We start from the raw sequence: 7,816 nt of genomic DNA on the forward strand, positions 1-7,816 counted from the left end.
CTGAAGGAATGGCGCAGTGACAAAGAGAATGAGGAAACACTTTAAGTGCAGCTTTTGTATCAGCCGCCAAGTTGGTATGGCGCTTTTCGCAACAGGGCCAGCCGGTGTTGCAGCTCGTCCCAGGCGAGCCAAGCACTGCATTAATTAAAGAGTTTGTCGGGGTAATGTGCTAATTGTATGGTGAGGATGACATTACGTATACCCCACTTCGCAACCTTCCTGACTGCGCCAAAGAATTCCTCCTTCAAACCTAGAATGAGGCCTGGAACAGCGGCTGCCTGCCGAGCTCCTGGACCTCCTCCCTCATTTCTATGATTCCAAAGCCGGGCAAACCTCCCTCTCTCTCTAACCTCCGCCCAATCTCTCTGATATCTTGTGTTGGTAAGACCCTTGAGCGAATGGCCTTGACTCGCCTCTCTAATTTTCTCAAGGCGAGGGAGTTCTTCCCCATTCCCTCATCGCCTTCCGACGCCGCGTCTGTGCACAGGAGATGTTTCTGATTCTCCAGCACACCTTTCTGTCACCTACCCCCACTCAAATTCACGCACTTGTGACTGTCGATGTTCGCAATGCCTTCGACAGCGTTTGCCACGACCACATCCTTTCCCAACTCGACTCGCTAGACTGTGGCCCCCGCATGTACTCTTATATCCGTTCATTTCTCTGTAAACGTGTGGCTCGCTTTCGAGTAGACACCCATCTGTCCGACTCCACCACCTCACCCGTGGCACTCCTCAAGGTGCTCTTCTCTCTCCTATCCCTCTTCAATCTTACTATGGCCCCTCCCGCCTCCCGGCTAGCTGAAATTGCCGACCTGCATCATATATTTTACGCCGATGACATCACTCTGTGGTGTTCGCCGGGCTCCCCCGGTCATCTACAGGACACCCTGCAACATGGCCTAGATCTCATTGACTCCTTTCTCACCACCTCTGGCCTCTCTCCTGCTCCTGAAAAATCCGAGCTTCTTCTCAACCATTCCTGATACCAGCGCTCACACAACCACTTCGTCTCTCTCCACCTTTCTGGCTCTCCCATTCCTGTCGTCCCGCAGTGCAAAGTTCTTGGCTTTCCTTTGCATGCGGCCAAGAACGTGCAAGCCCTCCACCACGCTGTCAGCACCTGCCAGTCCGTAACTCGCCTACTGCGGCGTGTGGTCACTCGGCGCTCAGGTCTCCACGAGGCTCATGCGTGCCGAGTTGCCCACGCGCTGGCCCTGAACAAGGTCTTGTACTTTGCACCCTACATTTCCTTCAATCAGACTGAACTTAACACTCTCGAGACTGCCCTTGTGGGCCTCTACGAGGCAGCTCTCAACCTCCCTATCACTACCTCTACCGCTAAGATCTTTGCCACAGGCCTCTTTCACCCTCTCCGTTCTCTTCTCTCTCTCCATCGTGACTCGCAGCTTGCCCGCCTTTCCCTCACCCGTCAGGGTCAGTGGTTACTGACTCAAGAGGGTATCTCGCCCATTCCTATCGCCCCTTTTACCTCTCGTATTCCAACCCCGGCTCCCAATCTTCGTATCCTCCCCCTCCCGACCAACATGTCCCCCGTCCTGCACGTCGGTCGTCGTCATGCGGCCGCGCAGCACCATTCCCCTCTCTTTGATACCCAGGGTGTAGCCTACACGGATGCCTCCTTCGTGGCTCCTCGAGGTTCCTGCGGCTACGCCCTGTACCATCCCCACCTCCCCGCTCCTGAAACCCACACCAGCGGGCCGTATCTACATCCTCCGGATGCACTGTCCCTCGAGGTCCTCGCCATTGCAGATGCCCTTCAGTCATTTGCTCTCCTTCCCTCTCTTCAAGAGTACACAGTCTATTCAGACTCACAAGCCGCTATACATCACATACAGGAACGCACCCTAACCCCTTCTCTCCAACAGGAGGTCGAACGAGCGGTCTCCGCACTGCAGCCTTCCATCGTTTTCCTCCGCTCGGTCCCTGGGCATTCAGGGATTGACGGCAATGAGCTGGCCCATCAGCTCGCCCGCGACACACTTTTCCGGCCACCGTTGATCCCCTGGCCCATGCCCTCGGAGGACGGTGGGAGACTCGCCCTTCGCCGCTCCATAAAAGAGGTCTTCCTCGAGCTCCGCCTAGACAAATGCCTTTACCCTCCCCCTCATCCATCGCTCACGGTGCCGGAGGCTCGCCTTCTTCGGGACATCCAAATGAATGCAGTTATCACCCCGTCCCGCCTCTTCCTCTATCGCTATCGATCTGACCCTTCCTGTCCCAACTGCCCCTGTATCTATGTGGACCTGGCATATTTCCTCTTCTATTGCCCGGCTGCTCAGTAGTCCGGTTCCTAACCCCCACCTTCTTTATTCATCACCACCTGGCTCGACTGGCTTGGCGCTGAAGGGGAGGAAGAACAGCGACTTCTGGTCGCCCAGGCGGTCGACATGCTCGGCCTGTAAATTATGGCCGAATAAAGGTCTTGTGCTACTACGACTTGCATGGCTGACGAGGATTCTGATAGACGGTGCGAGAGGTTAGCGTAGTGCTATCGTCAGTTTGTTGATTTATTTATTTAATATTTATTCATTTATTTTTTATTTGTTGATTTATTTATACTATTCGTCCAAACTCAGACTTACATAGGAGTGAGCATTGAAAGAAACCACAACATGCCAAAATACAAAAGTGCAATAAGCGCACGCCCGCACGCGCGCACACACAAACACGCAGACACACACGCACGCACGCACATGCACACACGCGCGCGCACGCACGCACGCACGCACGCACGCACACGCACGCACGCGCACACACGCACGCACGCACGCACGCACGCGCGCGCACACACACACACACACACACGCACACGCACACGCACACACACACACGCACGCACGTACGCGCACGCACGCACGCACGCACGCACACACACACACACACACGCACGCACGCACGCGCACACCACGATGTCGACGTCTGGTTGTCGTCGTACGAGCGTGTCAGAGCCTAAAACAAGTGGCCGATGCTACCAGGGTAAATAATATCCTATTCTACTTATCCGACATGGCTCATTTGTGGTTTCGCAACCACGACCCCGACTTCTCTACCTCGTCTTCCTTCAAGACCAATTTCTCGGAGGTATTCGGCCGTCTCGCTGTGCGCAAACTGCGCGCCGAACAACGCCTCCGCACCCGCGTTCAGCATCCGACCAAAACTTTCACGAGTTGCACCGAGGATGTTGTCGGCATATGAAAGTGCATCAACCCATCGATGCCAGACGCCGATAAAATTAACAACATCCTGAAGGGTATATCGGACGACGCGTTTCAGATGTTGCTCGTGAAGGATCTGCGAACAGTCGTCGACATGTTCTAACTTTACCAAAGTTATCATGTCCTGAAGAAACAGCGGGCTTCTACTTGCCGTTCCCGCGTGCATGACGAGTGTCTTGCGTCGTCGGCGGTTTGCGGTCTGTCTTCTTACCCTACATCAATGCTGTCCGAGATTGAGGCAATTATACGGGAAGAGGTGGCCCGCCAACTGTCACTTCTGCCTGTGTCTGGAGACCCTGCGTCATCGTCCCTCGATCCCACGCTTCAACGCGCCATCCAGGAGCAGGTCGCCGATGTGTTGCCCTCCAGCCCTCGGCTTCCGCTTGTGACCGCCCCACTCACCTACGCCGCTGTTGCCACCAGATCACGGCGCCCCGACGCTTACGTATACGCCCATCCGTCGCGCCGCCGCCACTCTACCACACCTCCCCATCGTTACCCGCCGCCTCGCCGCGCCGTCATGAACCCATGGTGCACTCCGGACAACCGCCCCATCTGCTATGCCTGTAGGTATCCAGGCCTGTTGCACGGCTCTGTAGCCAACTCGTGCCAAGTTTCAGAAACGGTGCACGCCCGTTCTGCTACAACGATATGCCTCCTTTGCCACCTCTTTCCTCTCGCGCCTTAACGGACGCTCTCCATCTTGACCGTCCTAACTACTCTTAACGCTGATCGCCATCTCCCCATCGACGATCTCTCTCTCCCATGGGCCGTCGCTTCCATTGCCGCCCGTAAGAAAACTAACAGCAGCAGTTCCGCAGGCAAGAACTGCGCTTCTATCAAATTAAGTTCTCTGTCTTCCCCTGCCAATGTCGTCGAAGTGTTTCTTGATGGTGTCGCTGTTCTCTCCCATGTGGACACTGGTGCTGCTGTCTCTGTTATTAGTGCCGACCTTTGCTGGCGACTACGTAAGTTGACGACGCCTGTATCCAATTTTTGTCTCCGCACTGCCAGCTTGCACCTCATCCAACCTCTGGCGGCATGCACAGCTCGTTTCGTTGTACGAGCTGTGCCTTCTGGGCTCGACTTTCTCGCCCTTCATCATTGCACAACTCGCCTCCTTATGCGGGGCATTTAGAACTTCGTCGAGTTTCTCCTGCTGTCTCGCTGCTCGCTGTTCTCATGACATCATTCGGAACTATGACTTTCTCACCCTTCTTGACGCTATCATCGATTGTGCCCTTGCCAGGACTGAACTGTCTACCCATTGTCCCGCCCCCGTGCGACACCTCTGCCCGTGCCGGTAAAATGCTGGTTGCAGCCGATACTGACATCCCTACCTTGTCTTCAACCCTGGTGCCTCTCTTATGCTCCTGCTTGTCTGATAAAACTGTACTCTTCCATACGACTCGTGCTGCTGCCCGTCGCCACTCCTCCCTTCGCTCTTGTCATTATCTGCGATGGCCACTGCGCAATTTACGTCATGAACCCTTTTTCTTGCCCGTCAACGCTTGTCCGTGGTGAATGTCTGGGACATGGCGAATCACATGATAATTTTGTTACATTCCCCATCTTTAACGACCTCGCCTCTCTCCAAATAGCTGCCTCCGATTTGCCTGCTGCTGCGCCAAGCCAAGACTCTTTTTCTCTTTTTTCCCGCTCTATTGATGCCAGCCTTTGGCCAGCCCAATGCGACCGACCCGCAGAATCACTGCAGCGTTTCCTTCAGTCCTTCGGCTTCCCGCACACATCATTGGGCCGCACATCTGTCGTCACTGACGGCATCGACACCGGCACGCATGCCCCCTTTAGCCATCGCCCGTATCGCGCGTCGCGCACTGAACGTGACGTCAGTACCAAAGAAGTGAATTATATGCGCCAGCGCGGCGTCATTCACCCTTCCCACAACCCATGGTCCTCCCCTGTTATTCTAGTGCGGAAGAAGGGCGCATACATGAGTTTTTTTTTTGTTGATTACCGTCTCCTGAACAAGCCCGCAAAGATGTGTATCCACTTCCCCTCACTGACGATGCCGCGACTGTCAGCAAAGCGCGGAATTCTTTTCTTCGGTGGATCTGCGCTGCGGATACTGGCAGGTGTCGATGGATGCTACTGACCGGAAGAAAACGGCGTTGTCGCGCCCGACGGCCTCTACAACTTAAACGTTATGCCGTTAGGCTTGTGGAATGTGCCGGCCACATTCGAGCGCATGATTTACAAATTTCTCAGCGGCCTCAAGTGGCACACGTGTCTGTAATAAGGGAGTAATTTCTCATTGACATCACCCGAATGCAGCCATACGGCTACAAAGGAAAGCCATAAAGCTTTCTCAAAAACATCGAAGTTAAAGAAAACTTCGCCGTGGCCTTCCTTCGTAGCTATTCTTTGTAGCCATATGGCTGCGCTCGGGTGGATGTCAATGTATTTACTCCCTTACTATAAATCTTCACCTTGAAGGATTCCCCTAAACAATTGACTCACACATGTCTGTGTTACCTCGACGTTGTCGTCGTCTTTTTAAGGACTTTTCGTCCCAACTGGTTCACTTAGCGCGCGTCCAGCAATTTCTGAGCGACGCCGGCCTGCAAGTGAACCTGAAGAACTGCTTCGCTGCCCGGCTGCTTACCATTTTGGGCCACGTCGTCTCAAAAGAATGTGTTCTTCCCGATTCTGCCAAATTGCGTGCAGTCGCAAAGTTCCCGCTACCGACTTCGTTTAAAGAGTTGAGTAATATTTTAGGCCTTATGCGCTTATTTCGATCCCTTCGTCCAGAATTTCGCTTCTGTCCTGTCTCCTCTTACTGAGCTGCCTGCCGGTGATCCCAACCTCTCTTCGTTACACACCTGCCTGTGATGCAGCCTTCTCCACGCTTCAACCCGATGTGGTGGCTCAGTGGTTACGGCGCTCGGCTGCTGACCTGAAAGGCACGTGTTCGATCCCGGCCGCGGCGGCCGAATTTCGATGAAGGCGGAATTCTAGAGGCCCGTGTGCTGTGCGATGTCAGTGCACGTTTAAGAACCCCAGGTGGTCGAAATTTCAGCCCTTCATTACGGCGTCCCGCATATCCTGAGTTGTTTCGGGACGTTAAGTGCCAATAAACCAATAAACGAAACCTTCTCCACGCTTCGGCGCCTTCTGGTGTCCCCTCCGATCCTTCGCCATTTTGTCCCCAGTCAATGAACGGAAATCCACACTGATGCCAGCGCCGTGAGCCTCGGCGCTGTTCTTGCCCAACGGAAACCAGACTTCCCCGAACATGTTGTTGCATATGCCAGCCCCACTTTGACCAAAGCCCAAAATAATTATTCCGTAACAGAAAAAAGAGTCCTTGGAGATCGTCTGGGCTAATGAAAAGTTCAACCTTACATATATGGTCGGCCATTACCTGTTGTAGCTGATCCCCATTCCCTCTGTTGGTTGTCGTCCCTCAAAGACCCCTGCAGTCTTGCTCGTTGGGCGCTGCGTTGACAAGAATATGACATTGAAGTCGTCTATCGATCTGGCCGTAATCATTGTGCTGCCGACGCCCTATCCTACTCACCTCTCTCCTTTGCCTCCGCCTCCATATCTCTGTGCACCAGTGACTCCTCTTCTATAGACATTGCCGATATGCATTTTGTACAACGCCGGGATCCATAGATCACTTCCCTCCTCGCTGTCCTGTGTACACCATCTGCACGTCCGCCGGCCCAAAATATCCGTCGTCAAGCCCGTCACTTTGCTATATGGGACTGCCTGCTTTACCACCGCAACTACCTTCCCGACAGGCGCAAATCGCTCCTTGTCATTCCTCGGCGCCTTCATTCCGACATATGCGCCTCTTTCCACGCCAACGCCCAGTGCGCCCAATGCCATCCCCGGAGCAGAGAATGCACCACTTCATCCGCCATCACGTTCGCTCCAGAATGTCAACGGCACAAAACCCCTCCTCGCCGTTCTCCCGCTCCGTGGCAGCCCTTGTCCTGCCCAATCCGCGCATTCGACCACGTCGGGATTGATCTCTACGAACCCCTTCCCATCAGTACGGCTGGCCAGCGCTTGATCATCGTGTAGGCAGATCACCTCATCCGCTACGTAGAACCCTCATCCTTGCCATCATGTCTGAGCACGATATTGCGTCTTTCATTCTGCATCACCTAGTTCTGCGCCACGTGTCCCCTGTGGAAATTGTGACTGACCGGGGCCGTGTCTTCCGCCTTCGACTAAGCACTCCTTCGAAAATGATGCATCGCTCACCGCTTTACAACGGCCTACCACCCTCAAATAAATGGCATTACTGAACGTTCTAACTGCACATTAAGCAATATGCTGGTCATGTATGACACATCATACCACTCTAATTGGGACCATATTCTCCCCTTTGTCACGTACTCTTACTATACTGCCACACAGAGCAGAACTAGCTTCAGTCCGTTCTTCCTTCTTCATGTCCATGAGCCTACCTGCACAATGAATACCTTGGTCCCGTATCGCCCTGATGTGTCCGAGTCTGTGACCCTTTCTCAAGCAGCCACATATGATGAAAAATGCCGCCAGCTTACCAGCTCTCTTACCACCGAGGACCATAATCGCGAGAAG

At 54.0% G+C, this 7,816-nt stretch overlaps 1 pseudogene; it reads left to right on the forward strand.

Annotated features, from left to right (window-relative positions):
- The first annotated feature begins 311 nt into the window (after positions 1 to 311).
- Positions 312 to 2,425, forward strand: LOC149355060 (uncharacterized; annotated as a pseudogene).
- The last annotated feature ends 5,391 nt before the right edge of the window (positions 2,426 to 7,816 follow it).

This window comes from Amblyomma mixtum, chromosome 3, assembly GCF_055824585.1.
Source record: "Amblyomma mixtum isolate Tamu chromosome 3, ASM5582458v1, whole genome shotgun sequence".
NCBI lineage: Eukaryota > Metazoa > Arthropoda > Arachnida > Ixodida > Ixodidae > Amblyomma > Amblyomma mixtum.